This window comes from Haliotis asinina, chromosome 9, assembly GCF_037392515.1.
Source record: "Haliotis asinina isolate JCU_RB_2024 chromosome 9, JCU_Hal_asi_v2, whole genome shotgun sequence".
Classification (NCBI taxonomy): domain Eukaryota; kingdom Metazoa; phylum Mollusca; class Gastropoda; order Lepetellida; family Haliotidae; genus Haliotis; species Haliotis asinina.
The window spans coordinates 65023081-65043821 of record NC_090288.1 but is presented as its reverse complement, the minus strand read 5'-3'; positions in this window follow the sequence as shown (position 1 = coordinate 65043821).

Below are 20741 nucleotides of genomic sequence, written 5' to 3'. Positions count from 1 at the left end.
TTGTTACGAAATCTCAAACCATTCTATTGTGTTGTAGTGGAAACCACTTACTATACCATGTGATACTACTGACAAAGCGTCACATTTTTCTTACGAAATCTCAAACCATTCTATTGTGTTGTGGTGGAAACCATTTACATTACCATGTGATACTACTGACAAAGCGCCACATTTTTTTTACAAACTCTCAAACCATTCCAATGTTTTGTATTGGAAACTCTTTACTACACCATGTGATACTACTGAAAAGCGCCACATTTTTGTTACGAAATCTCAAACCATTCTAATTTCTTGTAGTGGAAACCATTTACTATACCATGTGATACTACTGACAAAGCATCACATTTTTGTTTCGAAATCTCAAACCATTCTATTGTGTTGTAGTGAAACCATTTACTATACCATGTGATACTGCTGACAAAGCGTCACATTTTTGTTACGAAATCTCAAACCATTCTATTGTGTTGTAGTGGAAACCATTTACTATACCATGTGATACTACTGACAAAGCGTCACATTTTTGTTACGAAATCTCAAACCATTCTATTTTGTTGTAGTCGAAACCATTTACTATACCATGTGATACTACTGACAAAGCATCACATTTTTGTTATGAAATCTCAAACCATTCTATTGTGTTGTGGTGGAAACCGTTTACATTACCATGTGATACTACTGACAAAGCGCCACATTTTTTTTAGAAACTCTCAAACCATTCCATTGTGTTGTAGTGGAAACTCTCTACTACACCATGTGATACTACTGAAAAGCGCCACATTTTTGTTACGAAATCTCAAACCATTCTAATTTGTTGTAGTGGAAACCATTTACTATACCATGTGATACTACTGACAAATCATCACATTTTTGTTTCGAAATCTCAAACCATTCTATTGTGTTGTAGTGGAAACCATTTACTATACCATGTGTTACTGCTGACAAAGCGTCACATTTTTGTTACGAAATCTCAAACCATTCTATTGTGTTGTAGTGGAAACCATTTACTATACCATGTTTATACTACTGACAAAGCGTCACTTTTTTGTTACGAAATCTCAAACCATTCTATTTTGTTGTAGTCGAAACCATTTACTATACCATGTGATACTACTGACAAAGCGCCACATTTTTGTTATGAAATCTCAAACCATTCTATTGTGTTGTAGTGGAAACCATTTACTATACCATGTGATACTACTGAAAAGCGCCACATTTTTGTTACGAAATCTCAAACCATTCTATTGTGTTGTAGTGGAAACCATTTACTATACCATGTGATACTACTGACAAAGCGCCACATTTTTGTTACGAATTCTCAAACCATTCTATTGTATTGCAGTGGAAACCATTTACTATACCATGTGATACTACTGACAAAGCGTCACATTTCTGCTATGAAATCTCAAACAATTCTATTGTGTTGTAGTGGAAACCATTTACTATACCATGTGATACTGCTTGCAAAGCGCCACATTTTTGTTACGAAATCTCAAACCATTCTATTGTGTTGTAGTCGAAACCATTTACTACACCATGTGATACTACTGACAAAGCGCAACATTTTTGTTGCGAAATCTCAAACCATTCTATTGTGTTGTGGTGGAAACCATTTACATTACCATGTGATACTACTGACAAAGCGCCACATTTTTTTTACAAACTCTCAAACCATTCCAATGTGTTGTAGTGGAAACTCTTTACTACACCATGTGATACTACTGAAAAGCGCCACATTTTTGTTGCGAAATCTCAAACCATTCTAATTTGTTGTAGTGGAAACCATTTACTATACCATGTGATACTACTGACAAAGCATCACATTTTTGTTTCGAAATCTCAAACCATTCTATTGTGTTGTAGTGGAAACCATTTACTATACCATGTGATACTGCTGACAAAGCGTCACATTTTTATTACGAAATCTCAAACCATTCTATTGTGTTGTGGTGGAAACCATTTACTATACCATGTGATACTACTGACAAAGCGTCACATTTTTGTTACGAAATCTCAAACCATTCTATTTTGTTGTAGTCGAAACCATTTACTATACCATGTGATACTACTGACAAAGCATCACATTTTTGTTATGAAATCTCAAACCATTCTATTGTGTTGTGGTGGAAACCATTTACATTACCATGTGATACTACTGACAAAGCGCCACATTTTTTTTACAAACTCTCAAACCATTCCATTGTGTTGTAGTGGAAACTCTCTACTACACCATGTGATACTACTGAAAAGCGCTACATTTTTGTTACGAAATCTCAAACCATTCTAATTTGTTGTAGTGGAAACCATTTACTATACCATGTGATACTACTGAAAAGCGCCACATTTTTGTTACGAAATCTCAAACCATTCTATTCTGTTGTAGTGGAAACCATTTACTATACCATGTGATACTACTGACAAAGCGCCACATTTTTGTTACGAAATCTCAAACCATTCTATTGTATTGTAGTGGAAACCATTTACTATACCATGTGATACTACTGACAAAGCGTCACATTTCTGCTATGAAATCTCAAACAATTCTATTGTGTTGTAGTGGAAACCATTTACTATACCATGTGATACTGCTTGCAAAGCGCCACATTTTTGTTACGAAATCTCAAACCATTCTATTGTGTTGTAGTCGAAACCATTTACTATGCCATGTGATACTACTGACAAAGCGTCACATTTTTGTTACGAAATCTCAAACCATTCTTTTGTGTTGTAGTGGAAACCATTTACTATACCTTGTGATACTACTGACAAAGCGTCACATTTTTGTTACGAAATCTCAAACCATTCTATTGTGTTGTGGTGGAAACCATTTACTATACCATGTGATACTACTGACAAAGCGTCACATTTTTGTTACGAAATCTCAAACCATTCTATTTTGTTGTAGTCGAAACCATTTACTATACCATGTGATACTACTGACAAAGCATCACATTTTTGTTATGAAATCTCAAACCATTCTATTGTGTTGTGGTGGAAACCATTTACATTACCATGTGATACTACTGACAAAGCGCCACATTTTTTTTACAAACTCTCAAACCATTCCATTGTGTTGTAGTGGAAACTCTCTACTACACCATGTGATACTACTGAAAAGCGCTACATTTTTGTTACGAAATCTCAAACCATTCTAATTTGTTGTAGTGGAAACCATTTACTATACCATGTGATACTACTGAAAAGCGCCACATTTTTGTTACGAAATCTCAAACCATTCTATTCTGTTGTAGTGGAAACCATTTACTATACCATGTGATACTACTGACAAAGCGCCACATTTTTGTTACGAAATCTCAAACCATTCTATTGTATTGTAGTGGAAACCATTTACTATACCATGTGATACTACTGACAAAGCGTCACATTTCTGCTATGAAATCTCAAACAATTCTATTGTGTTGTAGTGGAAACCATTTACTATACCATGTGATACTGCTTGCAAAGCGCCACATTTTTGTTACGAAATCTCAAACCATTCTATTGTGTTGTAGTCGAAACCATTTACTATGCCATGTGATACTACTGACAAAGCGTCACATTTTTGTTACGAAATCTCAAACCATTCTTTTGTGTTGTAGTGGAAACCATTTACTATACCTTGTGATACTACTGACAAAGCGTCACATTTTTGTTACGAAATCTCAAACCATTCTATTGTGTTGTGGTGGAAACCATTTACATTACCATGTGATACTACTGACAAAGCGCCACATTTTTTTTAAAAACTCTCAAACCATTCCAATGTGTTGTAGTGGAAACTCTTTACTACACCATGTGATACTACTGAAAAGCACCACATTTTTGTTACGAAATCTCAAACCATTCTAATTTGTTGTAGTGGAAACCATTTACTATACCATGTGATACTACTGACAAAGCGTCACATTTCTGCTATGAAATCTCAAACAATTCTATTGTGTTGTAGTGGAAACCATTTACTATACCATGTGATACTACTGACAAAGCGTCACATTTCTGCTATGAAATCTCAAACAATTCTATTGTGTTGTAGTGGAAACCATTTACTATACCATGTGATACTGCTTGCAAAGCGCCACATTTTTGTTACGAAATCTCAAACCATTCTATTGTGTTGTAGTCGAAACCATTTACTATGCCATGTGATACTACTGACAAAGCGTCACATTTTTGTTACGAAATCTCAAACCATTCTTTTGTGTTGTAGTGGAAACCATTTACTATACCTTGTGATACTACTGACAAAGCGTCACATTTTTGTTACGAAATCTCAAAAAATTCTTTTGTGTTGTGGTGGAAACCATTTACATTACCATGTGATACTACTGACAAAGCGCAACATTTTTTTTAAAAACTCTCAAACCATTCCAATGTGTTGTAGTGGAAACTCTTTACTACACCATGTGATACTACTGAAAAGCGCCACATTTTTGTCACGAAATCTCAAACCAATCTAATTTCTTGTAGTGGAAACCATTTACTATACCATGTGATACTACTGACAAAGCATCACATTTTTGTTTCGAAATCTCAAACCATTCTATTGTGTTGTAGTGGAAACCATTTACTATACCATGTGATACTGCTGACAAAGCGTCACATTTTTGTTACGAAATCTCAAACCATTCTATTGTGTTGTAGTGGAAACCATTTACTATACCATGTGATACTGCTGACAAAGCGTCACATTTTTGTTACGAAATCTCAAACCATTCTATTGTGTTGTAGTGGAAACCATTTACTATACCATGTGATACTACTGACAAAGCGTCACATTTTTGTTACGAAATCTCAAACCATTCTATTTTGTTGTAGTCGAAACCATTTACTATACCATGTGATACTACTGACAAAGCATCACATTTTTGTTATGAAATCTCAAACCATTCTATTGTGTTGTAGTAGAAACCATTTACATTACCATGTGATACTACTGACAAAGCGCCACATTTTTTTTACAAACTCTCAAACCATTCCATTGTGTTGTAGTGGAAACTCTCTACTACACCATGTGATACTACTGAAAAGCGCCACTATTTTGTTACGAAATCTCAAACCATTCGAATTTGTTGTAGTGGAAACCATTTACTATACCATGTGATACTACTGACAAAGCATCACATTTTTGTTTCGAAATCTCAAACCATTCTATTGTGTTGTAGTGGAAACCATTTACTATACCATGTGATACTACTGACAAAGCGTCACATTTTTGTTACGAAATCTCAAACCATTCTATTGTGTTGTAGTCGAAACCATTTACTATACCATGTGATACTACTGACAAAGCGTCACTTTTTTGTTACGAAATCTCAAACCATTCTATTGTGTTGTGGTGGAAACCATTTACTATACCATGTGATACTACTGACAAAGCGCCACATTTTTTTTTACAAACTCTCAAACCATTCCATTGTGTTGTAGTGGAAACTCTTTACTACACCATGTGATACTACTGAAAAGCGCCACATATTTGTTACGAAATCTCAAACCATTCTATTGTGTTGTAGTGGAAACCATTTACTATACCATGTGATACTACTGACAAAGCGTCACATTTTTGTTACGAAATCTCAAACCATTCTATTTTGTTGTAGTCGAAACCATTTACTATACCATGTGATACTACTGACAAAGCATCACATTTTTGTTATGAAATCTCAAACCATTCTATTGTGTTGTAGTGGAAACCATTTACATTACCATGTGATACTACTGACAAAGCGCCACATTTTTTTTACAAACTCTCAAACCATTCCATTGTGTTGTAGTGGAAACTCTCTACTACACCATGTGATACTACTGAAAAGCCCCACTATTTTGTTACGAAATCTCAAACCATTCGAATTTGTTGTAGTGGAAACCATTTACTATACCATGTGATACTACTGACAAAGCATCACATTTTTGTTTCGAAATCTCAAACCATTCTATTGTGTTGTAGTGGAAACCATTTACTATACCATGTGATACTGCTGACAAAGCGTCACATTTTTGTTACGAAATCTCAAACCATTCTATTGTGTTGTAGTGGAAACCATTTACATTACCATGTGATACTACTGACAAAGCGCAACATTTTTTTTAAAAACTCTCAAACCATTCCAATGTGTTGTAGTGGAAACTCTTTACTACACCATGTGATACTACTGAAAAGCGCCACATTTTTGTTACGAAATCTCAAACCATTCTAATTTCTTGTAGTGGAAACCATTTACTATACCATGTGATACTACTGACAAAGCATCACATTTTTGTTTCGAAATCTCAAACCATTCTATTGTGTTGTAGTGGAAACCATTTACTATACCATGTGATACTGCTGACAAAGCGTCACATTTTTGTTACGAAATCTCAAACCATTCTATTGTGTTGTAGTGGAAACCATTTACTATACCATGTGATACTACTGACAAAGCGTCACATTTTTGTTACGAAATCTCAAACCATTCTATTTTGTTGTAGTCGAAACCATTTACTATACCATGTGATACTACTGACAAAGCATCACATTTTTGTTATGAAATCTCAAACCATTCTATTGTGTTGTAGTAGAAACCATTTACATTACCATGTGATACTACTGACAAAGCGCCACATTTCTTTTACAAACTCTCAAACCATTCCATTGTGTTGTAGTGGAAACTCTCTACTACACCATGTGATACTACTGAAAAGCGCAACTATTTTGTTACGAAATCTCAAACCATTCGAATTTGTTGTAGTGGAAACCATTTACTATACCATGTGATACTACTGACAAAGCATCACATTTTTGTTTCGAAATCTCAAACCATTCTATTGTGTTGTAGTGGAAACCATTTACTATACCATGTGATACTGCTGACAAAGCGTCACATTTTTGTTACGAAATCTCAAACCATTCTATTGTGTTGTAGTCGAAACCATTTACTATACCATGTGATACTACTGACAAAGCGTCACTTTTTTGTTACGAAATCTCAAACCATTCTATTGTGTTGTGGTGGAAACCATTTACTATACCATGTGATACTACTGACAAAGCGCCACATTTTTTTTTACAAACTCTCAAACCATTCCATTGTGTTGTAGTGGAAACTCTTTACTACACCATGTGATACTACTGAAAAGCGCCACATTTTTGTTACGAAATCTCAAACCATTCTATTGTGTTGTAGTGGAAACCATTTACTATACCATGTGATACTACTGACAAAGCGTCACATTTTTGTTACGAAATCTCAAACCATTCTATTTTGTTGTAGTCGAAACCATTTACTATACCATGTGATACTACTGACAAAGCATCACATTTTTGTTATGAAATCTCAAACCATTCTATTGTGTTGTAGTGGAAACCATTTACATTACCATGTGATACTACTGACAAAGCGCCACATTTTTTTTACAAACTCTCAAACCATTCCATTGTGTTGTAGTGGAAACTCTCTACTACACCATGTGATACTACTGAAAAGCGCCACTATTTTGTTACGAAATCTCAAACCATTCGAATTTGTTGTAGTGGAAACCATTTACTATACCATGTGATACTACTGACAAAGCATCACATTTTTGTTTCGAAATCTCAAACCATTCTATTGTGTTGTAGTGGAAACCATTTACTATACCATGTGATACTGCTGACAAAGCGTCACATTTTTGTTATGAAATCTCAAACCATTCTATTGTGTTGTAGTAGAAACCATTTACATTACCATGTGATACTACTGACAAAGCGCCACATTTTTTTTACAAACTCTCAAACCATTCCATTGTGTTGTAGTGGAAACTCTCTACTACACCATGTGATACTACTGAAAAGCGCCACTATTTTGTTACGAAATCTCAAACCATTCGAATTTGTTGTAGTGGAAACCATTTACTATACCATGTGATACTACTGACAAAGCATCACATTTTTGTTTCGAAATCTCAAACCATTCTATTGTGTTGTAGTGGAAACCATTTACTATACCATGTGATACTGCTGACAAAGCGTCACATTTTTGTTACGAAATCTCAAACCATTCTATTGTGTTGTAGTGGAAACCATTTACATTACCATGTGATACTACTGACAAAGCGCAACATTTTTTTTAAAAACTCTCAAACCATTCCAATGTGTTGTAGTGGAAACTCTTTACTACACCATTTGATACTACTGAAAAGCGCCACATTTTTGTTACGAAATCTCAAACCATTCTAATTTCTTGTAGTGGAAACCATTTACTATACCATGTGATACTACTGACAAAGCATCACATTTTTGTTTCGAAATCTCAAACCATTCTATTGTGTTGTAGTGGAAACCATTTACTATACCATGTGATACTGCTGACAAAGCGTCACATTTTTGTTACGAAATCTCAAACCATTCTATTGTGTTGTAGTGGAAACCATTTACTATACCATGTGATACTACTGACAAAGCGTCACATTTTTGTTACGAAACCTCAAACCATTCTATTTTGTTGTAGTCGAAACCATTTACTATACCATGTGATACTACTGACAAAGCATCACATTTTTGTTATGAAATCTCAAACCATTCTATTGTGTTGTAGTAGAAACCATTTACATTACCATGTGATACTACTGACAAAGCGCCACATTTTTTTTACAAACTCTCAAACCATTCCATTGTGTTGTAGTGGAAACTCTCTACTACACCATGTGATACTACTGAAAAGCGCAACTATTTTCTTATGAAATCTCAAACCATTCGAATTTGTTGTAGTGGAAACCATTTACTATACCATGTGATACTACTGACAAAGCATCACATTTTTGTTTCGAAATCTCAAACCATTCTATTGTGTTGTAGTGGAAACCATTTACTATACCATGTGATACTGCTGACAAAGCGTCACATTTTTGTTACGAAATCTCAAACCATTCTATTGTGTTGTAGTCGAAACCATTTACTATACCATGTGATACTACTGACAAAGCGTCACTTTTTTGTTACGAAATCTCAAACCATTCTATTGTGTTGTGGTGGAAACCATTTACTATACCATGTGATACTACTGACAAAGCGCCACATTTTTTTTTACAAACTCTCAAACCATTCCATTGTGTTGTAGTGGAAACTCTTTACTACACCATGTGATACTACTGAAAAGCGCCACATTTTTGTTACGAAATCTCAAACCATTCTATTGTGTTGTAGTGGAAACCATTTACTATACCATGTGATACTACTGACAAAGCGTCACATTTTTGTTACGAAATCTCAAACCATTCTATTTTGTTGTAGTCGAAACCATTTACTATACCATGTGATACTACTGACAAAGCATCACATTTTTGTTATGAAATCTCAAACCATTCTATTGTGTTGTAGTGGAAACCATTTACATTACCATGTGATACTACTGACAAAGCGCCACATTTTTTTTACAAACTCTCAAACCATTCCATTGTGTTGTAGTGGAAACTCTCTACTACACCATGTGATACTACTGAAAAGCGCCACTATTTTGTTACGAAATCTCAAACCATTCGAATTTCTTGTAGTGGAAACCATTTACTATACCATGTGATACTACTGACAAAGCATCACATTTTTGTTTCGAAATCTCAAACCATTCTATTGTGTTGTAGTGGAAACCATTTACTATACCATGTGATACTGCTGACAAAGCGTCACATTTTTGTTACGAAATCTCAAACCATTCCATTGTGTTGTAGTGGAAACCATTTACTATACCATGTGATACTACTGACAAAGCGTCACTTTTTTGTTACGAAATCTCAAACCATTCTATTGTGTTGTGGTGGAAACCATTTACTATACCATGTGGTACTACTGACAAAGCGCCACATTTTTTTTTACAAACTCTCAAACCATTCCATTGTGTTGTAGTGGAAACTCTTTACTACACCATGTGATACTACTGAAAAGCGCCACATTTTTCTTACGAAATCTCAAACCATTCTATTGTGTTGTAGTGGAAACCATTTACTATACCATGTGATACTACTGACAAAGCGCCACATTTTTGTTACGAAATCTCAAACCATTCTATTGTATTGTTGTGGAAACCATTTACTACACCATGTGATACTACTGACAAAGCGTCACATTTCTGCTATGAAATCTCAAACCATTCTATTGTGTTGTAGTGGAAACCATTTACTATACCATGTGATACTGCTTGCAAAGCGCCACATTTTTGTTACGAAATCTCAAACCATTCTATTGTGTTCTAGTCGAAACCATTTACTATGCCCTGTGATACTACTGACAAAGTGTCACATTTTTGTTACGAAATCTCAAACCATTCTATTGTGTTGTAGTGGAAACCATTTACTATGCCATGTGATACTACTGACAAAGTGTCATATTTTTGTTACGAAATCTCAAACCATTCTATTGTATTGTAGTGGAAGCCATTTACTATACCATGTGATACTACTGACAAAGCGCCACATTTTTGTTACGAAATCTCAAACCATTCTATTGTATTGTAGTGGAAACCATTTACTATACCATGTGATACTACTGACAAAGCGTCACATTTTTGTTACGAAATCTCAAACCATTCTATTTTGTTGTAGTCGAAACCATTTACTATACCATGTGATACTACTGACAAAGCATCACATTTTTGTTATGAAATCTCAAACCATTCTATAGTGTTGTAGTAGAAACCATTTACATTACCATGTGATACTACTGACAAAGCGCCACATTTTTTTTACAAACTCTCAAACCATTCCATTGTGTTGTAGTGGAAACTCTCTACTACACCATGTGATACTACTGAAAAGCGCCACTATTTTGTTACGAAATCTCAAACCATTCGAATTTGTTGTAGTGGAAACCATTTACTACACCATGTGATACTACTGACAAAGCATCACATTTTTGTTACGAAATCTCAAACCATTCTATTGTGTTGTAGTGGAAACCATTTACTATACCATGTGATACTGCTGACAAAGCGTCACATTTTTGTTACGAAATCTCAAACCATTCTATTGTGTTGTAGTGGAAACCATTTACTATACCATGTGATACTACTGACAAAGCGTCACTTTTTTGTTACGAAATCTCAAACCATTCTATTGTGTTGTGGTGGAAACCATTTACTATACCATGTGATACTACTGACAAAGCGCCACATTTTTTTTTACAAACTCTCAAACCATTCCATTGTGTTGTAGTGGAAACTCTTTACTACACCATGTGATACTACTGAAAAGCGCCACATTTTTGTTACGAAATCTCAAACCATTCTATTGTGTTGTAGTGGAAACCATTTACTATACCATGTGATACTACTGACAAAGCGTCACATTTTTGTTACGAAATCTCAAACCATTCTATTGTATTGTTGTGGAAACCATTTACTATACCATGTGATACTACTGACAAAGCGTCACATTTCTGCTATGAAATCTCAAACCATTCTATTGTGTTGTAGTGGAAACCATTTACTACACCATGTGATACTGCTTGCAAAGCGCCACATTTTTGTTACGAAATCTCAAACCATTCTATTGTGTTCTAGTCGAAACCATTTACTATGCCCTGTGATACTACTGACAAAGTGTCACATTTTTGTTACGAAATCTCAAACCATTCTATTGTGTTGTAGTGGAAACCATTTACTATGCCATGTGATACTACTGACAAAGTGTCACATTTTTGTTACGAAATCTCAAACCATTCTATTGTATTGTAGTGGAAACCATTTACTATACCATGTGATACTACTGACAAAGCGCCACATTTTTGTTACGAAATCTCAAACCATTCTATTGTATTGTAGTGGAAACCATTTACTATACCATGTGATACTACTGACAAAGCGTCACATTTCTGCTATGAAATCTCAAACCATTCTATTGTGTTGTATTGGAAACCATTTACTATACCATGTGATACTGCTTGCAAAGCGCCACATTTTTGTTACGAAATCTCAAACCATTCTATTGTGTTGTAGTCGAAACCATTTACTATACCATGTGATACTACTGACAAAGTGTCATATTTTTGTTACGAAATCTCAAACCATTCTATTTTGTTGTAGTGGAAACCATTTACTATACCATGTGATACTACTTGCAAAGCGCCACATTTTTGTTACGAAATCTCAAACCATTCTATTGTATTGTAGTGGAAACCATTTACTATACCATGTGATACTACTGACAAAGCGTCACATTTTTGTTACGAAATCTCAAACCATTCTATTGTGTTGTAGTGGAAACCATTTACTATACCATGTGATACTACTGACAAAGCGTCACATTTTTGTTACGAAATCTCAAACCATTCTATTGTGTTGTGGTGGAAACCATTTACTATACCATGTGATACTACTGACAAAGCGCCACATTTTTTTTTACAAACTCTCAAACCATTCCATTGTGTTGTAGTGGAAACTCTTTACTACACCATGTGATACTTCTGAAAAGCGCCACTTTTTTGTTGCGAAATCTCAAACCATTCTAATTTGTTGTAGTGGAAACCATTTACTATACCATGTGATACTACTGACAAAGCATGACATTTTTGTTTCGAAATCTCAAACCATTCTATTGTGTTGTAGTGGAAACCATTTACTATACCATGTGATACTTCTGACAAAGCGTCACATTTTTGTTACGAAATCTCAAACCATTCTATTGTGTTGTGGTGGAAACAAATTACTATACCATGTGATACTACTGACAAAACGCCACATTTTTGTTACGAAATCTCAAACCACTCTATTGTATTGTAGTGGAAACCATTTACTATACCATGTGATACTACTGACAAAGCGTCACATTTTTGCTACGAAATCTCAAACCATTCTATTGTGTTGTAGTGGAAACCATTTACTATACCATGTGATACTACTGAAAAGCGCCACATTTTTGTTACGAAATCTGAAAACATTCTATTTTGTTGTAGTCGAAACAATTTACTATACCATGTGATACTACTGACAAAACACCACATATTTATTGCGAAATCTCAAACCATTCTATTTTGTTGTAGTGGAAACCATTTACTATACCATGTGATACTACTTGCAAAGCGCCACATTCTTGTTACGAAATCTCAAACCATTCTATTGTATTGTAGTGGAAACCATTTACTATACCATGTGATACTACTGACAAAGCGTCACATTTTTGTTACGAAATCTCAAACCATTCTATTGTGTTGTAGTGGAAACCATTTACTATACCATGTGATACTACTGACAAAGCGCCACATTTTTGTTACGAAATCTCAAACCATTCTATTGTGTTGTGGTGGAAACCATTTACTATACCATGTGATACTACTGACAAAGCGCCACATTTTTTTTTACAAACTCTCAAACCATTCCATTGTGTTGTAGTGGAAACTCTTTACTACACCATGTGATACTTCTGAAAAGCGCCACTTTTTTGTTGCGAAATCTCAAACCATTCTAATTTGTTGTAGTGGAAACCATTTACTATACCATGTGATACTACTGACAAAGCATCACATTTTTGTTTCGAAATCTCAAACCATTCTATTGTGTTGTAGTGGAAACCATTTACTATACCATGTGATACTTCTGACAAAGCGTCACATTTTTGCTACGAAATCTCAAACCATTCTACTGTGTTGTGGTGGAAACAAATTACTATACCATGTGATACTACTGACAAAGCGCCACATTTTTGTTACGAAATCTCAAACCACTCTATTGTATTGTAGTGGAAACCATTTACTATACCATGTGATACTAATGACAAAGCGTCACATTTTTGCTACGAAATCTCAAACCATTCTATTGTGTTGTAGTGGAAACCATTTACTATACCATGTGATACAGCTTGCAAAGCGCCACATTCTTGTTACGAAATCTCAAACCATTCTATTGTATTGTAGTGGAAACCATTTACTATACCATGTGATACTACTGACAAAGCGTCACATTTTTGTTACGAAATCTCAAACCATTCTATTGTGTTGTAGTGGAAACCATTTACTATACCATGTGATACTACTGACAAAGCGCCACATTTTTGTTACGAAATCTCAAACCATTCTATTGTGTTGTGGTGGAAACCATTTACTATACCATGTGATACTACTGACAAAGCGCCACATTTTTTTTTACAAACTCTCAAACCATTCCATTGTGTTGTAGTGGAAACTCTTTACTACACCATGTGATACTTCTGAAAAGCGCCACTTTTTTGTTGCGAAATCTCAAACCATTCTAATTTGTTGTAGTGGAAACCATTTACTATACCATGTGATACTACTGACAAAGCATCACATTTTTGTTTCGAAATCTCAAACCATTCTATTGTGTTGTAGTGGAAACCATTTACTATACCATGTGATACTTCTGACAAAGCGTCACATTTTTGCTACGAAATCTCAAACCATTCTACTGTGTTGTGGTGGAAACAAATTACTATACCATGTGATACTACTGACAAAGCGCCACATTTTTGTTACGAAATCTCAAACCACTCTATTGTATTGTAGTGGAAACCATTTACTATACCATGTGATACTAATGACAAAGCGTCACATTTTTGCTACGAAATCTCAAACCATTCTATTGTGTTGTAGTGGAAACCATTTACTATACCATGTGATACAGCTTGGAAAGCGCCACATTTTTGTTACGAAATCTCAAACCATTCTATTGTGTTGCAGTCGAAACAATTTACTATGCCATGTGATACTACTGACAAAGTGTCATATTTTTTATACGAAATCTCAAACCATTCTATTGTGTTGTAGTGGAAACAATTTACTATGCCATGTGATACTACTGACAAAGTGTCATATTTTTGTTACGAAATCTCAAACCATTCTATTTTGTTGTAGTGGAAACCATTTACTATACCATGTGATACTACTGACAAAGCGTCACATTTTTCATGCGAAATCTCAAACCATTCTATTCTGTTGTAGTGGAAACCATTTACTATACCATGTGAAACTACTTGCAAAGCGCCACATTTTTGTTGCGAAATCTCAAACCATTCTATTCTGTTGTAGTGGAAACCATTTACTATACCATGTGATACTACTGACAAAGCGTCACATTTTTGTTACGAAATCTCAAACCATTCTATTGTGTTGTAGTGGAAACCATTTACTATACCATGTGATACTACTGACAAAGCGTCGCATTTTTGTTACGAAATCTCAAACCATTCTATTGTTTTGTGGTGGAAACCATTTACATTATCATGTGATACTACTGACAAAGCGCCACATTTTTTTTACAAACTCTCAAACCATTCCAATGTGTTGTAGTGGAAACTCTTTACTACACCATGTGATACTACTGAAAAGCGCCACATTTTTGTTACGAAATCTCAAACCATTCTAATTTCTTGTAGTGGAAACCATTTACTATACCATGTGATACTACTGACAAAGCATCACATTTTTGTTTCGAAATCTCAAACCATTCTATTGTGTTGTAGTGGAAACCATTTACTATACCATGTGATACTACTGACAAAGCGCCACATTTTTGTTACGAAATCTCAAACCATTCTATTGTATTGTTGTGGAAACCATTTACTATACCATGTGATACTACTGACAAAGCGTCACATTTCTGCTATGAAATCTCAAACCATTCTATTGTGTTGTAGTGGAAACCATTTACTATACCATGTGATACTGCTTGCAAAGCGCCACATTTTTGTTACGAAATCTCAAACCATTCTATTGTGTTCTAGTCGAAACAATTTACTATACCATGTGATACTACTGACAAAACACCACATATTTATTGCGAAATCTCAAACCATTCTATTTTGTTGTAGTGGAAACCATTTACTATACCATGTGATACTACTTGCAAAGCGCCACATTTTTGTTACGAAATCTCAAACCATTCTATTGTGTTGTAGTGGAAACCATTTACTATACCATGTGATACTACTGACAAAGCGTCACATTTTTGTTACGAAATCTCAAACCATTCTATTGTGTTGTAGTGGAAACCATTTACTATACCATGTGATACTACTGACAAAGCGCCACATTTTTGTTACGAAATCTCAAACCATTCTATTGTGTTGTGGTGGAAACCATTTACTATACCATGTGATACTACTGACAAAGCGCCACATTTTTTTTTACAAACTCTCAAACCATTCCATTGTGTTGTAGTGGAAACTCTTTACTACACCATGTGATACTTCTGAAAAGCGCCACTTTTTTGTTGCGAAATCTCAAACCATTCTAATTTGTTGTAGTGGAAACCATTTACTATACCATGTGATACTACTGACAAAGCATCACATTTTTGTTTCGAAATCTCAAACCATTCTATTGTGTTGTAGTGGAAACCATTTACTATACCATGTGATACTTCTGACAAAGCGTCACATTTTTGCTACGAAATCTCAAACCATTCTATTGTGTTGTGGTGGAAACAAATTACTATACCATGTGATACTACTGACAAAGCGCCACATTTTTGTTACGAAATCTCAAACCACTCTATTGTATTGTAGTGGAAACCATTTACTATACCATGTGATACTACTGACAAAGTGTCACATTTTTGTTACGAAATCTCAAACCATTCTATTGTGTTGTGGTGGAAACCATTTACTATACCATGTGATACAGCTTGGAAAGCGCCACATTTTTGTTACGAAATCTCAAACCATTCTATTGTGTTGTAGTGGAAACAATTTACTATGCCATGTGATACTACTGACAAAGTGTCATATTTTTGTTACGAAATCTCAAACCATTCTATTTTGTTGTAGTGGAAACCATTTACTATACCATGTGATACTACTGACAAAGCGTCACATTTTTCTTGCGAAATCTCAAACCATTCTATTCTGTTGTAGTGGAAACCATTTACTATACCATGTGAAACTACTTGCAAAGCGCCACATTTTTGTTGCGAAATCTCAAACCATTCTATTCTGTTGTAGTGGAAACCATTTACTATACCATGTGATACTACTGACAAAGCGTCACATTTTTGTTACGAAATCTCAAACCATTCTATTGTGTTGTAGTGGAAACCATTTACTATACCATGTGATACTACTGACAAAGCGTCACATTTTTGTTACGAAATCTCAAACCATTCTATTGTTTTGTGGTGGAAACCATTTACATTATCATGTGATACTACTGACAAAGCGCCACATTTTTTTTACAAACTCTCAAACCATTCCAATGTGTTGTAGTGGAAACTCTTTACTACACCATGTGATACTACTGAAAAGCGCCACATTTTTGTTACGAAATCTCAAACCATTCTAATTTCTTGTAGTGGAAACCATTTACTATACCATGTGATACTATTGACAAAGCATTACATTTTTGTTTCGAAATCTCAAACCATTCTATTCTGTTGTAGTGGAAACCATTTACTATGCCATGTGATACTACTTGCAAAGCGCCACATTTTTGTTGCGAAATCTCAAACCATTCTATTGTGTTGTAGTGGAAACCATTTACTATACCATGTGATACTACTGACAAAGCGTCACATTTTTGTTACGAAATCTCAAACCATTCTATTGTGTTGTAGTGGAAACCATATACTATACCATGTGATACTACTGACAAAGCGTCACATTTTTGTTACGAAATCTCAAACCATTCTATTGTGTTGTGGTGGAAACCATTTACATTACCATGTGATACTACTGACAAAGCGCCACATTTTTTTTAAAAACTCTCAAACCATTCCAATATGTTGTAGTGGAAACTCTTTACTACAATATGTGATACTACTGAAAAGCGGCACATTTTTGTTACGAAATCTCAAACCATTCTATTGTGTTGTAGTGGAAACCATTTACTATACCATGTGATACTACTGACAAAGCATCACATTTTTGTTTCGAAATCTCAAACCATTCTATTCTGTTGTAGTGGAAACCATTTACTATACCATGTGATACTGCTGACCAAGCGTCACATTTTTGTTACGAAATCTCAAACCATTCTATTGTGTTGTAGTGGAAACCATTTACTATACCATGTGATACTACTGACAAAGCGTCACATTTTTGTTACGAAATCTCAAACCATTCTATTTTGTTGTAGTCGAAACCATTTACTATACCATGTGATACTACTGACAAAGCATCACATTTTTGTTATGAAATCTCAAACCATTCTATTGTGTTGTGGTGGAAACCATTTACATTACCATGTGATACTACTGACAAAGTTCCACATTTTTTTTACAAACTCTCAAACCATTCCATTGTGTTGTAGTGGAAACTCTCTACTACACCATGTGATACTACTGAAAAGCGCTACATTTTTGTTACGAAATCTCAAACCATTCGAATTTGTTGTAGTGGAAACCATTTACTATACCATGTGATACTACTGACAAAGCATCACATTTTTGTTTCGAAATCTCAAACCATTCTATTGTGTTGTAGTGGAAACCATTTACTATACCATGTGATACTACTGACAAAGCGTCACTTTTTTGTCACGAAATCTCAAACCATTCTTTTTTGTTGTAGTCGAAACCATTTACTATACCATGTGATACTACTGACAAAGCGCCACATTTTTGCTATGAAATCTCAAACCATTCTATTGTGTTGTAGTGGAAACCATTTACTATACCATGTGATACTACTGACAAAGCGCCACATTTTTGTTGCGAAATCTCAAACCATTCTATTGTTTTGTAGTGGAAACCATTTACTATACCATGTGATACTATTGACAAAGCGTCACATTTCTGCTATGAAATCTCAAACAATTCTATTGTGTTGTAGTGGAAACCATTTACTATACCATGTGATACTGATTGCAAAGCGCCACATTTTTGTTACGAAATCTCAAACCATTCTATTGTGTTGTAGTCGAAACCATTTACTATCGAATGTGATACTACTGACAAAGCGTCACATTTTTGTTACGAAATCTCAAACCATTCTATTGTGTTGTAGTGGAAACCATTTACTATACCTTGTGATACTACTGACAAAGCGTCACATTTTTTATACGAAATCTCAAACCATTCTATTGTGTTGTGGTGGAAACCATTCACATTACCATGTGATACTACTGACAAAGCGCCACATTTTTTTTACAAACTCTCAAACCATTCCATTGTGTTGTAGTGGAAACTCTCTACTACACCATGTGATACTACTGAAAAGCGCTACATTTTTGTTACGAAATCTCAAACCATTCTAATTTGTTGTAGTGGAAACCATTTACTATACCATGTGATACTACTGACAAAGCATCACATTTTTGTTTCGAAATCTCAAACCATTCTATTGTGTTGTAGTGGAAACCATTTACTATACCATGTGATACTGCTGACAAAGCGTCACATTTTTGGTACGAAATCTCAAACCATTCTATTGTGTTGTAGTGGAAACCATTTACTATACCATGTGATACTACTGACAAAGCGTCACTTTTTTGTTACGAAATCTCAAACCAATCTATTTTGTTGTAGTCGAAACCATTTACTATACCATGTGATACTACTGACAAAGCGCCACATTTTTGTTATGAAATCTCAAACCATTCTATCGTGTTGTAGTGGAAACCATTTACTATACCATGTGATACTACTGAAAAGCGCCACATTTTTGTTACGAAATCTCAAACCATTCTATTGTGTTGTAGTGGAAACCATTTACTATACCATGTGATACTACTGACAAAGCGCCACATTTTTGTTACGAAATCTCAAACCATTCGAATTTGTTGTAGTGGAAACCATTTACTACACCATGTGATACTACTGACAAAGCATCACATTTTTGTTTCGAAATCTCAAACCATTCTATTGTATTGTAGTGGAAACCATTTACTATACCATGTGATACTGCTTGCAAAGCGCCACATTTTTTGTTACGAAATCTCAAACCATTCTATTGTGTTGTATTGGAAACCATTTACTATACCATGTGATACTGCTTGCAAAGCGCCACATTTTTGTTACGAAATCTCAAACCATTCTATTGTGTTGTAGTCGAAACCATTTACTATACCATGTGATACTACTGACAAAGCGCCACATTTTTGTTACGAAATCTCAAACCATTCTATTGTGTTGTAGTGGAAACCATTTACTATACCATGTGATACTACTGAAAAGCACCACATTTTTGTTACGAAATCTCAAAACATTCTATTTTGTTGTAGTCGAAACAATTTACTATACCATGTGATACTACTGACAAAACACCACATATTTCTTGCGAAATCTCAAACCATTCTATTGTGTTGTGGTGGAAACCATTTACTATACCATGTGATACTACTGACAAAGCGCCACATTTTTTTTTACAAACTCTCAAACCATTCCATTGTGTTGTAGTGGAAACTCTTTACTACACCATGTGATACTACTGAAAAGCGCCACATTTTTGTTGCGAAATCTCAAACCATTCTACTTTGTTGTAGTGGAAACCATTTACTATACCATGTGATACTACTGACAAAGCATCACATTTTTGTTTCAAAATCTCAAACCATTCTATTGTGTTGTAGTGGAAACCATTTACTATACCATGTGATACTTCTGACAAAGCGTCACATTTTTGCTACGAAATCTCAAACCATTCTATTGTGTTGTAGTGGAAACAATTTACTATGCCATGTGATACTACTGACAAAGTGTCATATTTTTGATACGAAATCTCAAACCATTCTATTTTGTTGTAGTGGAAACCATTTACTATACCATGTGATACTACTGACAAAGCGCCACATTTTTGTTACGAAATCTCAAACCATTCTATTGTGTTGTAGTGGAAACCATTTACTATACCATGTG